Source organism: Equus caballus, chromosome 13, assembly GCF_041296265.1.
Source record: "Equus caballus isolate H_3958 breed thoroughbred chromosome 13, TB-T2T, whole genome shotgun sequence".
In the NCBI taxonomy this organism is placed as follows: domain Eukaryota; kingdom Metazoa; phylum Chordata; class Mammalia; order Perissodactyla; family Equidae; genus Equus; species Equus caballus.
In genome coordinates, this window is record NC_091696.1 from 40,203,302 (window position 1) to 40,220,877 (window position 17,576).

General features: G+C 51.5%; 1 protein-coding gene and 1 long non-coding RNA gene across 2 annotated transcripts in view; one reads left to right on the forward strand and one right to left on the reverse strand.

Moving 5' to 3' along the window:
- The window catches only part of XYLT1 (xylosyltransferase 1), a 303,508-nt gene that overhangs the window by 158,507 nt on the left and 127,425 nt on the right, over positions 1–17,576 (reverse strand). The window lies entirely within an intron of this gene.
- On the forward strand, positions 12,159–17,327 carry LOC111767549 (uncharacterized). The gene is made up of 5 exons (XR_011424786.1): positions 12,159–12,249; positions 12,403–12,483; positions 12,664–12,799; positions 13,748–13,830; positions 15,019–17,327. It is a non-coding gene; the product is annotated as an uncharacterized lncRNA (long non-coding RNA).

Below are 17,576 nucleotides of genomic sequence, written 5' to 3' on the forward strand. Positions count from 1 at the left end.
GCCACAGAGCGTGCACTTGTCAACGCCCCCAAAAGACTGAGTTTGCTCTCTGCGGAGGCCATGTCAATCACTACTAGCAAAATTATCTCCATGATCCAGATGAAGAAACCGAGGCCGAGGCCCAAGGTTCGCAGCGAGGGAATGTCGGAGCCGAGATTCACAGCCAGCTCGTCTGATTTCAGAGGCTTCTCTTAATCAAGACAAAGTGACTGACTTCGTGACTGATCCTACTTGTGCGGGTGACCAGGTACAGGTGGTGACAATGTCCTGGTGTCGATCAACACCCCTGGATCCGCCGCCAAATCCCGATCATCCTCAGGCCGCCTGACAATTGTCTTGTTTTAAAAGGACTTTCATGTGATGAGCAGCATGTAAGATATGAGACCCAGGAGGTCAGCAGGCGGGGGTAATTATTTCCCATTACGCAGATGTGGAAACTGAGTCCCAGGGGACGGGAAAGTCCTGCCCATAGCCACCAGTCCATTAACGGCACAGTTAAGAACAGATCACAGGTCCTGGGCTTCCAGCCCAGAGCCGACAGAGGGGCGTGGGTTTGCCTGGGGTCGAGTGCGCCATCTTGATTTTGTCCAGCCCTTACCCACTCAAAGGCCAGGAATCCTGTGAGCCCTTTGATTTCCCAAAGCTTTGAAAACCAAAATGTGCCGCTGAGTGCCTCACATTTGGAGTAAGCCGAAAAGGGATTCGAGGTGAAAGATGCTTAAGTAAAAGACGTACACAAAACCAGATACAGCTGCAAACTGTATCTTTATCTCAATAACTATTTACCCCTGCTTTTCTGTGTTACAAGAAGCCTTAAGCAAAACACAGTTCCACCGACCAAAACTTAAACAGAGAAAACACACAGGAGGTAGCAGGAAGCAGAGAAGGGAATCAAGAGAAAAGAACCCTAAAGGAAATTTAATTTGCCACCAGAAGCATGACAAACATCCAGAAAATTACCATAGGTCCTGGGCCCTTGTGAGAGGTATCTCTGAGCTGCCTAGCAGGCAATGCAAAGAGGGAAACACAATTAGTTATTTGGTTCTGTGTCACAGATGGGATTCCTCATTTTATGAAAAAAAAAACTGTCACCCTGCATTTTTCAGGGTCATCAGCTCTGACTGTATTCTGTTTCCCACGTATTAGTCAGTCTCCGTATCTGTTGAGCTGAGCTGAAACGACCTGCTGCAAGCCTCTGCTGAAAAGCTTCTGAAATCAGATGAGCTGGCTGGTCTGCACCCCCACCTCCCTTGTCTAGTCAAGTGTTTATTTACGGAGCATCACCTGAACAGACGGGTGATGAAGAAGAAGTTTAAAACCACTTTAGTAGGAGGCTGTGCCACCAGAATAGCAATTGGAAACGAAGCAGAGAAAACTCTGACTTTAAAGGGGAAGTGAATGAGAAAATGCACGTTTGGGTTGACAGCATCTCCACTGGGCCACGCACGGTTTTCCTGAAACCCTCTTCTGTCCCAAGTGAGGCCCAGCAGAGGAAGGACACCCCCTCCCCAATTCTTTCCACGCCCTACCCAGTCCCGCCGGCAAAGGATGAGAAGCCCATCCAATTGCTCGCAGCCCCAAGCACTGAGTGGCCCACATGACCAATGGGCAGGGACCAGACCCCGGCATGGGCTGCACCGCTGGCTCCGTGCAATGGAAATGTAAACTCAGTCAGGCTCCCTGAAGACATGGGAGCATGCCAGGGCCGAAATTCAGATCTGCAGCTGCAAGCAAAGAAGAACGGAGAACGTACTTCAGCAACTCAGTCCCAGAGCAGCCTTTTACCAGAACTCTGCACGAGGACACAGGGCAGCGGATTCCCGTTTGCTACTCTAGCTGATGTCCAGAGATCTCAGGAAACCAGGAGGGGAGAGGGGCGATGGGCAGGACGGGGTATCTGGCATCCCTCAGGTGAACACCATCGGACAGCACTGGAAACCTCCCGTTAACACCCAAACACCTGGTATTTAATCTTTCATTCTGGGCATCTCCCTAATGCCACCACCACTTAGCAAAGCCACTGTAGTTCCCTTCAGAGAGTTGTACCAATTAAATAACGTGACACTTTAGAGGTGTAAAGCTATGTATTTGCTCCCAAGCCAGAGGCTTGAGGGTTCTTGCTTAAAGATTTTAAATGAGAAAAGAATCTCCCTCTTAGAGTCAACATTAGCGACCACTGTTTGTAATTCAGAAAGGCCAGCCCGGAGCAGGTGCAGGTGAGGACCCCTGGAGATATCCGGGGAACAGCACTCAAATTCCCGCAAGGGCAGAGGGCAGGATGGGACCATGCTCCCAGCATGGGCTTGGAGAGGAATGGGTTTGGATCCCCTCTCCATCTCTTACTGCTCATGCGCTGTGTGATCTTGAGCTAGTTACTTGATCTCTCTGTGCCTCATTGTCCTCATCTGTAAAATGGGGCAAAGATAGCTACCACCTGGTGCAGAAGATTAAAAGGGATCAAGTGTTCCAGTGTCATTAGGAATCCCCAAAGCAAGCTCACACTTGCAGGAGGAGCAACTACAGGATCAGCGGCTGCTCCCCGACAGGGGTTCCTCTCCTGCGCAGCAGCACAGCCTCAGCATTTGCTTCTGTCCCACTCTTTAGAAGCCTCTGACTAAGACGGGGGACAGAAGGGGAGGGTTCTGGAAAAACTGGTTGCCTGGGCCAGGCCCAACTTGGCGGGGGTCACTGACAGCTGAAGACGCCTGTCTGAGGATGGGGCACCTCGGAGGCCGTCTCAAGGCTGCCCCACACGAAGGAGGAAGGATGGCCTTGCTGCCCGCCCGACACATCGGAAGACGTGTTGCTGCTCGAAAGTACAGAATAAGCAGAGTGTGGGTAACTAAACACTATTTTTATCGCCCTTCCAACGCTCTCCTGCCTCAGGCAAAAGCTGCTGCATCAGGCAGGATGGCAGGGCGCTGTTTATTCAGAGCGCAGGGTGGCCTGAATATCAATGGGGCCAGCGGGAGGCTGCAGGCAAGGGCTTCCAGGGGATGAGCTCTGAGCTCCGGGGAGGCCAGGAGGGGCCCCCATCACGTGAGGTGCTGAGCAGGGCTGGCCCTGGCAGGAGAAACACCCTTCTCCCCAAACCCAGCCCTGCAGCCAGCTCCCAGGGGAGGGCCCTGTCTCATCTCTGCCTGCCCAGGAATCTCCATGCCCCTTTTCCCCTCCGCACCAGGGGCAAAACTTCTCCTCCAGCTCTGGGCAAGTGGAATCTGAATTCTGAGAGTTTTGAGCTCCTTCAGGGCAGGAAGTGATCTCCCCCCTCACCATTATATTCCTGTGTCCAGACAATGCCTGGTGCGTGTATACAGCAGGCACTGGATAAATGTGTCATGAAAGAAATGTGATCCAAGGGCCTGGAGGGCACCTGTGAACAAGGCAGACAAAACTCCTGGCCTCATGGAACTCTAATTCCAGCACAGGGAGACAGATGAGCTATAAGAATACCACTATGCACAACTAATGCACATAGTAGGGTGGAAGAGAGCGGGCAGCAGAATGCTCGTCAAGGTAGGCTGTGATGGAGAGGGTGGGATTCAAGTGAGACTTGAAGCAGTGAGTGGATATCTAGGGGAAAAACATTTCAGGCAGAGGGAACTGCAGTGCAAAGGCCCTGGGTGACAGTGTGCCCGGCGTGGCTCACCTTGTCAGTGAGGACCAGCAAGGAGGCCAATGTGACTAGAAACAAAGCAGGAAACTAAGTCAGGGTGAGAATGGGGGCTAGATTGTATAAAGCCTTCTAGAACTGTGGGGTTTTGTGTTTGTTTGTGGGGTTTTTTTTGCTGAGGAAGATTTGCCCTGAGCTAACATCCATGCCAATCTTCCCCTATTTTGTATGTGGGTCACCGCCACAGCACGGCTGTCAAGTGGTGTAGGTCTGCACCGGGGATCCGAACCTGTGAACCTGGGCCACCAAAGCAGACTGCGCCAAACCCAATCACTACGCCATGGGGCCGGCCCCAAGAACCACGGTTCTTAATGGGGGCAATGTTACCCCTCATGGAACATCTCAAATATCTGGAAACTATTTTGCTTGTCACAACTGGGGGTGCAGGGTACTGGTACCTGGTGGGTAGAGGCCAGGGATACCGCTAAACATGTTAGATGCACAAGACGGCCCCCCTTCTCCCTAACAAAGATTCATTTGGCCCCAATGTCAACAAGTACAGATCTAGACCATTGTAAAGACTCTGGAATTTGCGCTGAGTGAGTTGAGACTGTTTGTTGAATGAATGCAGCACTCTGAGCCTGCACCAATAATGCCACAGATCGTAAATGCGGAGGCGTTTCATCTTCTTTCGAGTCCTTTCTCCCATCAATAGAGCCAGGGAGAAAGAAAAGAGATTTCTCTTCCTGCCAGAAGCGCACGGCAGAACTCCTGGTTTTGAAATGTCCCACTTTATGTGCAGCCTAAAAGGGAGCCAACTGTCTCCTGGCCTGGTGACAACTGAAGTCACTTCTTAGAAAGCGGGCTGTGGTAACAGGGAGGTGGCGGAGGATGTGCCCAAGGGAAAACCCAAAATCGACAACGACAAACATGTTTATTGGGACCCGGGGGTGTGACAGTGGCCCCAAAGAGACAAGCTCAGCGTCCATTTCTCCCCACGCGAAGACTCGAGGGCATGGGCTTTGCTGGTGATTTCTCGACTGTTTTCACCTCCGATTTCCAAATCCTGGCCCAGCGACTTCCAGAAGCCCACGGCCTTGCCCGAGTTTCACGTGGGGGATTAGAGCAAGGAGGACCCGGTCTCCCCCTCCTGCCTCTGGGTTTGTGAATAATCAAAGGCTAATTAGCCACAGCCCCATGGGACGAGGAAGTCGTCGTGCAAGACATCTCAGAGGCTCTGGAAATAAACCGCGAGGTGGATCTGACAGAAGGCCAGCAGGGATGGCTGGGGATGAGGTCAGCTGGGGCCCAGAGCCCGGGGCCACTAGGGCTGCGTTTCTCCAGGGCCAGGCCGACCCTTCGGCTCACACCAAAGATGAGAAGGAGGAGTCGTCAAGGATCTGGCCTTCCCCTGTCGGCTCACGGCTCAAGCTAATCAAAGCATGAAGAATCCAGAGGGAGCTTCAAGATGGGGAGGGCACAGGAATGACCTCCAGGCTGGCGTCAAACCGTCAGGGCTCCAATCCTGGCCCCTTCACTTCCTGGCTGTGTTAAAGGGTCTAACCTTTTTGAGTCTCAGTTTCTGTATCTGTAAAATGGAATCAAATGCAAACCCTCAGGGATTCCCCCTGGAAATCATTGTGGGGGGGAAACGGAGGAACAGGGAAGAGAGCAGAAGTCCTATTTACTGATTCTGGTGCACCAGACACAGTGCAAAAATGTCTAGACTTATTAGCTTATTGAATTCTCCCAACAAGCCAGTGAGGTGTTGGGTATCCCGTTTTCATAGGAGAACGTGGCGACCGACAAGGATTAAACCAATTGCTTGGGCCAGAGAGTGGAACCCCTTTTCCCCATGTTGTATTAGTAACACCACAGCACACACAGCACTCTGAACTTCTCTGCTGCTTTGAGGCCCCTCAAAGTCTCTGTGAAGTGTGAGGATGGGAGAAGGGGGTCCTGAAAAATTGTTCTACCAGCAGCCGTGTGACCTTGGGACAGTCAGTTTCCCCTCTCTGGCCTCGGTCTTCATCTGACAGGGAAGGGGCTCGACTGAAGGTCCTTCAGCTCTGACCTCCTGTGGTGCTCTATAGAGACCCAAAGTAAATGAGTAAATGCTGCCACCTACCTCAGGGCCTTTGCACTGGCTGTTCTCTATGCCCAGATATCCTCCTCCCAGATATCCTCATGGTTTACTCCCCAGGCAACTGCTTAGAAGACATCTCCTCCAAAAGCTCCTTTGCCCACCCACAGGCATTCTTTATCCCTCTCACTATGTTCCTTCCCATGCTGCTTATCATATCTGGGATGTTATATATTGGCTTATCCTCCAACTAGAATGCAAGCTACTTTGTTATATCCCCCATGTATCCATAAACCCTACCTAGTACGTGACAGGGATCGGGTAGACATCTGTTGAATGGATGTCTAAATGCATTAAATCCATTTCTGTGCACCTACTGTGCTCCAGGGAGAGTGGGAAAGCATGGTTAACCCCATCACCACGATGAAATCCAGCAACACGCAATTATCAACCTGGCCGCCATGTTTAATCGGCAAATCTGAGCTTCCAGAATGGGCGTGGGGGCAGCCGTAAGCCACAGCCTGACTTCATCACCAGACAAAGTAGGCTGGTGGGTTCTATTTGCACAAAATACTGTTCAGGCCTCTCCATCCCATCAACCTGCTCTTCAAGGATCTTACAGAACCAACCACTGCCAAACACCATTGGGTTTAATGACTCAGATGATTTTAATGGTGCAGCAGTCTTTAATTACAGGCAGCACGCTGCAGAGAGGGGCTGACGGCACCCTTCCTGGGTTCCCAGGCCCTCTTCTGCCTCCAGCTTTTCCAGTTGAGGTCACAATTTAGCCTGGACTCAGCCACCGAGAATTTGCCAGCAAAGTCGAGGAGAAGCGATTTTAATTTGCCCCCTGCGGATACTGAACCACGGCCACTCACGCTGGATTTCCCGGACTGCTAAAAGCTTAACCCTTATGCATGAAGGCCAAGGAGAGTCTGCAGAATGAGATCCTGCTCTTGGAGAAATTTCAGAAAGACCAGCGAAATGGGAAGGATTCTCCTTCCTGCCAACCTGGTGGGTGTCAAGACTCGGGAGATGCCACGAGGTTGCTGTATCTGAGCCCTAAGCATGCACCCAGGCCGCAGGAACGAAAGCTGGCTGCCCGGGCTTTCTTTTAACGAGATGAGAATTGAACTTCAAAAGCAAACGGTGCAAAACCTCGTAGGGAAATACCGGATGACAAAAGGGGAATTTGGTAACCAAGTGCCTGGAAGGCGCAGGAGTGGGGAGCCTCGTCTAAGTCAATGAGCGGGTCCCATGGAATCTGGGGGTCAAAACAGTACCTTGGTTGTTAAGAAAGTGGTGCAAATCGACCTGGAATGGCTTGGTTAAGAATTTCAGCTCTGGGGAAATGTTTCCATGCTCCCAACAAAATGCTATCTTTTAGCAAGTGTGTGGTGATTCCGTTTCTAGGAATTTAACCTTCAAGCCTGCTGACACTTAAGTAAATGACACTTGTGGATGCAGGCCTGTGACAGCAGAGATTTTAATTGCCAAAGACTGGAAATAACCCAGCCTTCACTAACTGTGTCCTGGTGAAATAACTTACGCTATGCTGATACAGATGGAAAACAATGCAGCAATTAAAAAGAACAAGGCAATCCTATATGGATGAAACTGAAGAATCGACAAGATATATACCTAAGTGAAAAAAACAAGACACATTACAGAGGGCGCAGTTTGTTGCCATGAGCTACAAGGAGTGGCTGGAAGCACAGTCTAGAGCCAGGACTCTTGAAACTGAATTCCAATTCTCTCTCACTAGCTCTGTGACTTTGGGCAACTCGCTGTACCTCTCTGGGCCTCAGTTTCTTCATCCATCAAATGGATCACTAAGAAGAGTTAATTTATCTAAAGTATGCATTCTCAACGGGGGTGATGTTTTCCCCCCAGGGGGGCAAAAATTAGTTCAGAAGATGTGGTGGTAAAAAAATCTTAAGATATTACAATCATTTGTGGCCTTCCAAAGCTAAACCCTACCCGATAAATCTTATCCCTTAGTATTTAATTTCTCTCACCAGGGAGAATTGAAATTAAATTAAAGTTTTCTTCTTAGGAGGGTGATAATGAAAAAAAGGTCGAGAAACACTGATCTAAAGTATTCCGCAGCAGGAGGCGGATGGGGATGACATTTACCTTGCCAACGTGCTCAGAGCCTTAAACAAAACGATGGCTGTCGAGGCCACAGTGCTGTCTCGTTATCTGGGCCTCACCAAAACGCCAGGGGGGGGGGGGGGTCAATGCTGCTGTCAACCCGCAGTTCTCAATGAGGAGCTGGGGTCCAAAGAAAATGGGACTAGGCCAAAGGGCAGAAGCAGAGCCTGAATTTTCGCCTGGTCTCCCTGACTGAGAGCTTCCCCTTTATGCTCTAATGACATCTGAAGACCACAGGGCCCAGTTGTTCATGCAGCTGCCCTGAGTCCACTCCAAGTCATGACAGGTCAACGCAGATGTCCAGATGGGTCCTCACCATTAGAGCATGAGTACACGACGGCGAGTCTAGCCCATGGACCGTTGTAGCAAACAGCCGGGAACTCCTGTCACATCCACTAGGAGGAAGCTTAGAGCTGTTCCACTGCCCTCACAGTGTCTTCTTGGCAGGCCGTCTGGAGAAATTTCCACCTGCCCCGAGCACTAAGCATAGCCCCGCCTGCCATGAGCAATGGTCTGTGTCAGTCGTCTGGACACAGCGTGGTAGAAGGGAGCACACTGCTTTCCCCACTGGCTGCCAGAAAGCTCCAAGCCAGCTCTCAGGTGCCCTCCAGCAAGGTCTTCGTGGCCCGTGCTTTATGTCAATCCTGACTCCAAGTTATGGTCCCACCGTCACGTAGCCTTCCTTTGGCCTCAGTTTAATGTACGTGACCTTATTTTGTTTTGTAAACTGCCTCCACCCTTTCTAGAATAGGGAGAGGTGTCAAGAGATGAATCAATAAACAAACACACGGAACTCCAAGAAGTTCTAGAAAAAGCCACCACTGGCAGAAGAACCCATTGGGCCTCATCACCCAGTTCCCCAGGGACTTTCAAGCGAGGCTGGCAGGTGGGGGCTGGCCCTTTGGCCTGGAATGGGTGAGAAGGAGAGGAAGGAGGGAGAACGGCAGCTTTAGTCATGGTGGTCTCAACAGGCAGGTCACCAACTGATTCCTTGGGTTTCTTCATTCATTCATTCATTCATTCATTCAAGACCTGCCATGTGCAAAGCACCGTGCTTCCTGAGCAGGATACAATGATGAACAAAGAAAATGACATGGTCCTTGCCCTCAGGAAGATTCTATTCAGTTCAGGGGTCAGCAAACGGCACCTGATGGGCCACATCTGGCCTGCCAGCCTCTTTTTGTACAGTTTCATTGGAACCCGGCCATGCTCGTTCATTTACATATTATCTACAACTGCTTTATCGCCACACCGGCAGAAGTGAGTAGCTGTGACAGAGACGATATGCCCCACAAAGCCTCAATTATTTACTGTCAGGCCCGTTACAGAAAATTTGCCAACCCTGACTTTTATTTGTGAGTATATGAAAAATTTTCCAAATCAACAAAAAAGAAATTCTGATACCCTCTCGAGACCCCAGTTTTCTCATCTATTAAATTGACAGGATAAGCGTGTCATCGTGAGGGTGAAATGACAGGACACACGGGAAGCCCTCAGAAATGAGCCTAGAACACCCGCACCCGCGATCTTCTTTGATTCTCGTTATTACTGATATGACGACGGCTGGAGTCAGAAGAGGAATAATTTCAGCCCAACACGGCTTGAAAACACATTCAGCCTCCTCACACTGATTCTCGGAATACGTACGATTAGCTGATCGAAGTCATCCTGGCATTTTACCATTTCTCTTGATTTTGAGATGAATATATTTTTGTTCACGCTTTCAACATTTCTGAAAGTGAGGCTTACCCTGATAATCAATGTATACACATGATTTGTTAATTCATATTTGTTGAGCACCAATTATGTGGCAGGCACTCAGGTCTATGTAACAATTTGTGAACAATAAATATATGGATGTATGGATATGTGTGTGTATATCTATAGTTGATAAGGCATAAATGATGCTCACTTGGAACCTGCATTGGAATGGGGGAGGCCAACAGTAGTTGTATATAGCCTGTCAGGTGGTAATAACAGCTATGAAGAAAAATAAATCAGAAGGGAGGGAGAGAGAATGGTGGCAGTCCGAAATTTTAAAAGCGGTGGTCGGATGGCCTCCCCAGGAGATGACCGTTGAGCAAGGACCCGAGGGCAGCAGGTGACAGGGTGAGCGTGCCAGAATTTGGGAGCACAGGCTCCAGGCAGAGGGAAGGACAGGCACCAGCCCAGGTGCAAAGATGCGTATCTCTGGCAGCGTGTTTTTCTCCCCCTCTCCCCACCAACGCCGTTACTCCCGCTCTGCTATCCTCAGATTACGGAAATGCCCTATTTGTCCACCAAAGGCGTGGTGTGGAATAATGGCACCGGCTTCTGGACTTGGGACTCAGGTGAGGTGACGGTCACGTTTTATTTCAGCTTATTCCTCAAGCTCAGCTCCTCTGAAATTGCTGACATGTTTTCTTGGCCCGAAACCTGCTGTAAGCCTTTGGCCAAAAGCATCACCTGTCAACAACCTAGGAAATCCACAGGTAAGATTTTTTTTCAAAAAGTCTTGGGAACCAAATGGGATGTAATCAAAGTTCCAGGACCAGTTAAGCCAGTCTCAGTTCCTTCTTTGCACTTGGCGAGTGAAGCTGAAAGAGAAGGTGTTTGTTTTCACAGAATGTTCTTCTAGCGTACGCGGGAAATAAGTCTATTTGTATATATCCCCCAACTTTACAGATACGCTGTACAGACAGAAAAGAGTACGGGGGTGATGAGGTCGCGGCTGTGACATTCCTCCACCAGGATTCTCAGCAAACTCACCAAGAACAAAGCCACAGACCCAGAAAAGAAACGGCGACAGCCTCTGGGTGGCAAGGAAGACAGGACCCCAGCAGCCAGACTTCGTTCCACTGACAACTCACAGTGACCCCGAATATTCTCCGTTTTACAGAAGAGGGGACCCAGGCTCAGGGAGGAGCTGACTGGAAGCTCGTCCCAGGTCCCTACGTCAGGATGACCCTGGTCTTGACGCTCTAGAACAGGAGGCAAGTCATTCTCAGACTTGGGTTCAAGTTCATGCATCCATCGTGAGTATAAATCTACCGTTCCTAATCTAACGACCTTCTCTGATTTCCACGAAAACGTTCTTCTGGATTCGAGTGGATAGCAGGCTAGAATGTCTGTGTGTGTATGAGAAAGAGGAGAGGAGAGGGAGGCCGGAGAGGGGAGGGGAAGAGAGATAAGCAAGGCTTTTTAGAAGAAACTCACTGAGGATGATGCGGACGGGAAGGGAGTGGAGAACAGAATCGTAAGGGCCAGTGAGCGTAAGGGCAAATGGCTCCATCACACCTTCACGTCTCTATCAGGTATCACAAAATCACAGCACAGCATCACAGCCAAGGACAATGATGGTGCCGTCGAGAACATTTTGCATTTTGGTCTTCAGCCCCTGTCATATAGGGCAAGAAAGAGGTGACACATCTTCCACGAAGACATGTTAAATTTTGTGTGTGTGTGTGTGTGTGTGGCACTGACAGAGGTCAGCTTTAGTTTTCTGGAACCTTTACTTATAATACAGAATACCTTCTTTCTTAACAGCGCTGAACAGATGAAGTGTTTCTCCACTAAGCATTCATAACTGTAAGACCCCACAAGCCCCAGACTCTGGCTTCCGGAGAACTTTTCTTTCCAGACGAAAAGAGCCAGGTCTCGGGGCCCACACATGTGGGGAACAGCCACTCCTGTGTGCCGACCCCCCTTCCAGCAGACGCTCTGGCAGCCACAGGGAGCCCGGGGTGGCGGGGGGTGAGCGGTTTACTCACTGCTTCTAACCCAGCTGGGACTCACCCCTCACTCCTCTGGCCTCGGGGGAAAGGCTCGCCCTGGGAGATGGGGTGCCCTCTCCAGCTGAGGACAACTGTGCACTTCCTCACTTCCCCTACACACAGGGAGTGAAGTGCACCTGACATGGAACAGCAACTAGAAAGTCACCCCGAGAGCCTCTGAGCACCAGCAGCTGGAAGTTCTTGACCCTCCCCTGGCGCGTGGGGATCAATTTCCCAGTAACTTACCAGGCGCATCCTCCAGGATGAGATTAGGCGGCGGTGTTATAGACCGAACGTCTGTTTCCCCCCCAAAATTCACGTTAAAATCCTACCCCACCCCATGTGGTAGAATCAGGAGGCGGGGCCGTGGGGAGGTGATTAGGTCGTGAGGGTGGGGCCCTCAAGAATGGGATTAGTGCCCTTATAAAGGGGACCCCAGAGAGCTCCCTTGCCTTCTTTTTGCCTCGTGAGGATGCAACAAGAAGTCGGCAGTCTGCCGCTGGCACCCTGACCTCAGACTTCAGACCTCTGAGAAATCAATCCCTTTTGTTTTTAGCCACCCGGTCTATGGTCTTTCACAGCAGGCCCAGCAGGCTAAGACAGGTGGGGATCCACCACAAGTGTATCCAAATGAAGAGAATTCAAAGGTAGGTGGTTGGGGGAGGGAAAAAGAGTGAGAGTATGAGAAAAAGTGAGAGAACCGGAGAGAGAGAGAGACTATACAACAGACAACCAAAATTCAGACTTTTTCAGACACCAGATTTTTGCCCTACATGCTGACTTTCTTCCTCATTTTACAGAGGAAGGTTTTGAGGCCCAGAGAGGCAAAGTGACTTGCCCAAAGTCACGCAGCTGGAGTGAGTCAGAGCTGAGCCTTGAACGTGAGCATCTGGTCTCTTCGGCAGTGCATGTTCTGGCAGTTGCTTGCTTGTGCTGCCTGGAATAAGTGGGCCAGCGCCTGGGGCCTGGGAATCCGTTAGTTATTTGAGCCTGAAGTTTGAATGCTCTATTTTCTGGAAGTCCAAACTACCACACCAGGGTATTTCTCTTTTTCATTACAGGAGTCATCTCTATTTTATTTACATTTGGCAGTGGAATAGATTTGAATCAAATGTGCTTGGGCACAGAGGAAATTTGACCTGAAAGGCAGTTTTTGTGGCAGGAAGAAAGCCAAGAGATATTTCCTGCCTTTCCAAGGTCCGTAACGTCCTGGTACAAGGGGGTCCATGCATGCATCTTTCCTAAGGGCTTCTCCGCACAGTGAGGTGGAAAATCTTTCCAATGACTCTGGCCCATTTGTAACTTTGCCCTGAATAAAAGGAGGGATTGATCGGGGCTTGGGCTGCTTCCACGCCCAGGGGCCTTCCTGCGCCCTAGGAGGCAGAGTCCGTGGCACTAGGCTCTGGCACAGCGCCTGGCGCCATAGCTGATACTGAGGAAACAGTGGTGGATGGAGGCAAACATGGGTGACAAGAAGAAATGAAGTTCGTGGAAAAGCAAATGTCTCGCTCGGAGCCTAGCATGCAAAGAGAGCTCAGGAGATATCTGCCCAAAGGAGAGGAGGAAAGCAGGAGGTTCAGAGAAATGCAAGGGTCCACAACAGGAGCTGTTCAACTTCAGCATCACTGATATTGGGACCAGAGGGTTCTTTGCTGGGGGGCTGTCCTGTGCGCTGCAGGATGTTTAGCAGCATCCCTGGCCTCTAGCCACTAGACCCTCTGCATCCCAGTTGCGACAACCAAAAATGTCTCTGGATACTGCCAAATATCCCCTGGGGACACAACTGCCTCTGGTTGAGAACGACTTGTCTCAAAGTGTCTGACACCCAGCAGGCCCTCACTCAGCAAATACCTGTTGGAAGAAGGCAGGGCCGAAGGAGCGAGGCGACGAGGCTGACCCGCCACCCTGGCTTGCCTCCGCTCCTTCAGCCGGCTCTTAGTCATGATGGATGAGCAGAACAGAGGCGGTCCACAGGCAGACAACAGCTCGGTTCCCAGCTGCTGCTAGAATGTCCTGTTTGTGCTCTGCCTTGTTAAGAGGGCAACTGTTCTGAGAACCTATGTTCACAGCCCTGAAGATTGCATGTGGCTGTCGCAGGAAACATGCACACCCCTCCACCTGCCTCTTATTCCTCTTCCTTCACAGGAGTCTTTGGAAGTGCTTCTTGTCCCCAGTGGTTTAATGTTCCTCCTTTGTGGATGACCCACTGCAGTCAAGAAGACGAAGAGGTATGGAGTTCAGCTGTGTGTTTGTGACTTGAGCTTAGAGGTGGAGAAATTCATGCCTCTCTCCAGCGTCTGAACATACCCTTTGGTGGATACTGAGGGAGCTACACAGGGAGGCAGTAAAATGCAGAGGTCACAGGGGCACAGGTCGAGGAGCCACTGGGAATGGAGGTGGCAGGAAAGAGAGGTCACGTGAGTTCAAAGGCAGCTGGGCTTGGAGGCTGGTGCAGGAGCACATCACCCCTATAAAGATGGAATCAGATGGAAACTTCTAGGACTGCCTTAAGGAAGGAGCTACAACTGAGCTGAATTACCGGACACTTCCTTAACATCCTCCTCTTCCTCACACCCCGGCTCCCATCCTTCTCCAAGTCTTTCATCCACTCCTGTCCGGCTCCACCATCACCTGAACCTAGACAAGAGCGGCAGCTTCCTGTATAGAGGTGCCCCTGTATTTACCCTGCCCCCCGTTCTCCCCGTCTCCACCCAGCAGCCACAGTGACCCTTAGAGAAGGCAACTCAGATACCACTCCTTCGCTTAAAGTCCTTCTATTTCTTCCTATTTTTCTTAGGATAAAGATGGAATTTGCTCTGCAGCATGCAAGGCCCAGCTCCTGCCCACCCCCGGCTTCCCCCCTCCCCCTCTTTCTCTTGCTTCTTAGCATTCTCTCCAGCTATTACCAGGTTCTCACTCCGATCAGGACCTTTGCACATGCCACTTCCTCTTCCTAAAATCAGCCTTACCCACACTCCACTTCTTCGTTTCAGCTTAAATGTCATTTTCCCAGGGGAAGTCTGCTGACCCTCCCCTGCCAAATCCCACAGCTAAACAGCCTCAGGACACTGAGCTCATCACAGCCTGGCTCAGTGACTGACACCTGTCCCCACCACAAGATGACGCTGCCCGAGGGCAGGGCCCACGTTGGTTCTGCCCACGAATGTGTCTTCGTTCCTACTCAGTTCAGTAAACGTTTGGGGAATAAATAAATGCACTGGTGGGGAGGAGGAAGAAACAGGCTTGTGCCAAGTTTAAAAAGTGTTCCTTTCAGGGGTCACGTCCCATGGCTCCATTCCCAGACACCATTAGGGTAAACAAGGCAACAGGGAAGAGCGTGGCTTCTGGCCTGCCTGGGGCGGGGGGAATAGGTGGCCTGCCTCTTCCCCTCCCCCTTACAAGCTTCCTTTTCCCAGGACCAGCTAGAAGCCGGGGCCTCCCTGCCCTCCCCCTCCGCCGAGAGAAGACCGGCTCTCCTGTCCGGGATAATCAGCCTCTGCAAACGCACGCATCAGTTCAGCAGTAACAACAAATCGCCAAGTTCCACTCCTCTGGCAGGGCAGGAGATGTGGACCCTGGCCCTGAGGAAGCCAGCAGCAGCAGCAGCAGCAGCAGCACCGGGGGGCTTGCTGGAAATGCAGACTCCCGGGCCCCACCCCCAACACCTGCTGAATCAGAAGCTGCATGTGAACAAGATCCCAGGTGATCTGTCAGTGGGGGAGGTGCTGGGCCAGAGCAGGCTCATCAGAACCACCTGGAAGGGCTGGGAAAACTGCAGCTCACTGGTCCCCACCCCACCGCACCGCACCCCTAGGTGCTGAGTCAGGAGGGCTGGGGTGTGGCAGGAGAATTGGCATTTCTCTCCCGTTCTTCGTGCTGACGTTGCTGGTCCCAGATCACGCTTTGAGAACCACCGAGCGACAGCCTCATGGGGGTCCCGGCAGAGCTCAGAGGGGCCCACGAAGACGTTCTAGAAGAGGGAATGTGTGAGCTGGAAGGATGGAGGGGAGCTTGCCAGGTGACAAGGGTTAGGGGAGCATCTTAGAGCGCACCGCATGAGCAAAACTAAGCTGCATGGAGCAAGGGGTTCAGGGGTGTCACTTGTCGGCTGTGCCCGGAGCTTGGGCTAGGGCGGAGGGAGACGGGGGGAGAAGGGAGGGGAGGGAACCAGGAGGCCACAAAAGCTCTGCTTCCTCTTAACCTGCAAGTTGTCTCGTGGCACAGCACCGCAAAGGCTGGAATACACGTCCTCAAACCCCCCTCCTCCTGGTCATCATTGTCACAGCCAACTCTCATGGAATGCTTACCACACATCACGCCCTGTTTTAAGGCCTTACATACATTAACATTTCTTTCTTTCTTTCTTTTTCAACTTTTTCAAAGAAATAATTACAGACTCACAGGAAGTTGCTAAGACAGCACAGAGAGTTCCGTGTTCCTTCGCCCAGCTTCCGCCAATGGTGACATCTTATGTAACTGCGGTGCCATATGAAAGCCAGGCCCTTAACATCGGTACAAGACTATGAACCAGAGCACAGACCTCAACTGGTTTCACGTTTTCTATGCACTCGTGTGTGTGTGTGTCACTGCTGAGTCCTCACAACAACCCTATTATGAACCCATTTTGCAGATGAGGAAACAGAAGCGCAGGGAGCATCAAGGACTTGCATGAGGCGGGCTGGGAGCAGACAGTGAACTCCAGAAGTCTGGCTCAAAGCCACTCTTCAGTCTTGGGGCTCAAAGTCATTACTCACTTTTGCTTCTCTGGCAAGTTCTGGTATTTATGCAAACTCTTGTGGATCAGGGATGTTTCTGGGAACATCCACATCTGAAAAGGACTGCCGGGTGCCAAATGGAGGCTCCAGGCCCAACCTGAAGGACCGGGTTCTCTGGAAAAAGCCCCATGGGCAGGGGCCGAGCAGAGAAGCTGGGGAGAGAGCGCTGGCCACAGATGCCCTGTGCTGTTGGCTCCCAGGCCGCCTGGCTCCCAACTCCAAGGTGCGCCTGTCCACCGGGTCCACCCAGGTACCTGGTCTGGTGACGTTTGCAGGGCTGTCCCGGGCTGTCTGCCAACATCAGGACCAAATGAGAATCTGCTGTTTCACGTCCCAGCCTCTGCCCTGGCGCCTGGCAACCCACAGAGGCTGCTTGTGGGCCAGGAAGCAGGAAGCAGTGAGCTGCTCGGCCTTCCTCTCGGCCAACTCTCGGCCCCTGGCCGCAGGGGCTGGGGTGGGGTGGACCGGAGTGGGGAGAGAGGACACACAGAGAGGCCTTACAGCACCAGACAAGGGCCCCCTCATGAACAGGGCCTCCAGCCACACCGCCTTAGTGGCCAGCGACCTACCAGACAGGGCCCTCATTTTGCTGCTAACTTTTATGGCCTGTTGGGCTCCTTAGAAGGGACCGCTCCCTGTGCTTACAAATATGTCCAGGCAATCTAGGCATGTGGACAGGGACGCTCGGACCCAAGCACACTGCTTGACTTGTGGCCAGAGCGGTGGGGCCGTGGGTGAATTCTTTCCTTCTTCCACGTGGCCTTCCGTTCATGTTGCTATAATGCTGCCTGTGTAGTTAGGCAAAAAAGGTGTCCTTTCATGAGGGGGAAAAAAAAGTTCAAACCACGAAAAATTAACGTTTAAAAAAATCCACTCCGGCGCTGGGAGCCATTTTGCCTGGATGTAGAAACAAGAGTCTTCGGGGACTGATAAATAACCTCAGCTCTTAACCTCTCCGAGCCTCAGTTTCCTCAACTGGAAAGTGTGGGTCAGGCTCAAAGGATCCCCCCCCCAAACTGTTACCCTCCCTGCTCTGTATGGGAGAGAGTGGGATCGCAGGGGCAGAGGTAAGGGGGATCTTTCACTTCTGTTCTGCCCAGAGATTCCAAACGCAGCCTCGGACATCCATGGGTTGATCATCAAAGGTCGCATCAATGGGTCATGGTCATCAATTATCAGCCAATCCGCTCTGGGAGGGT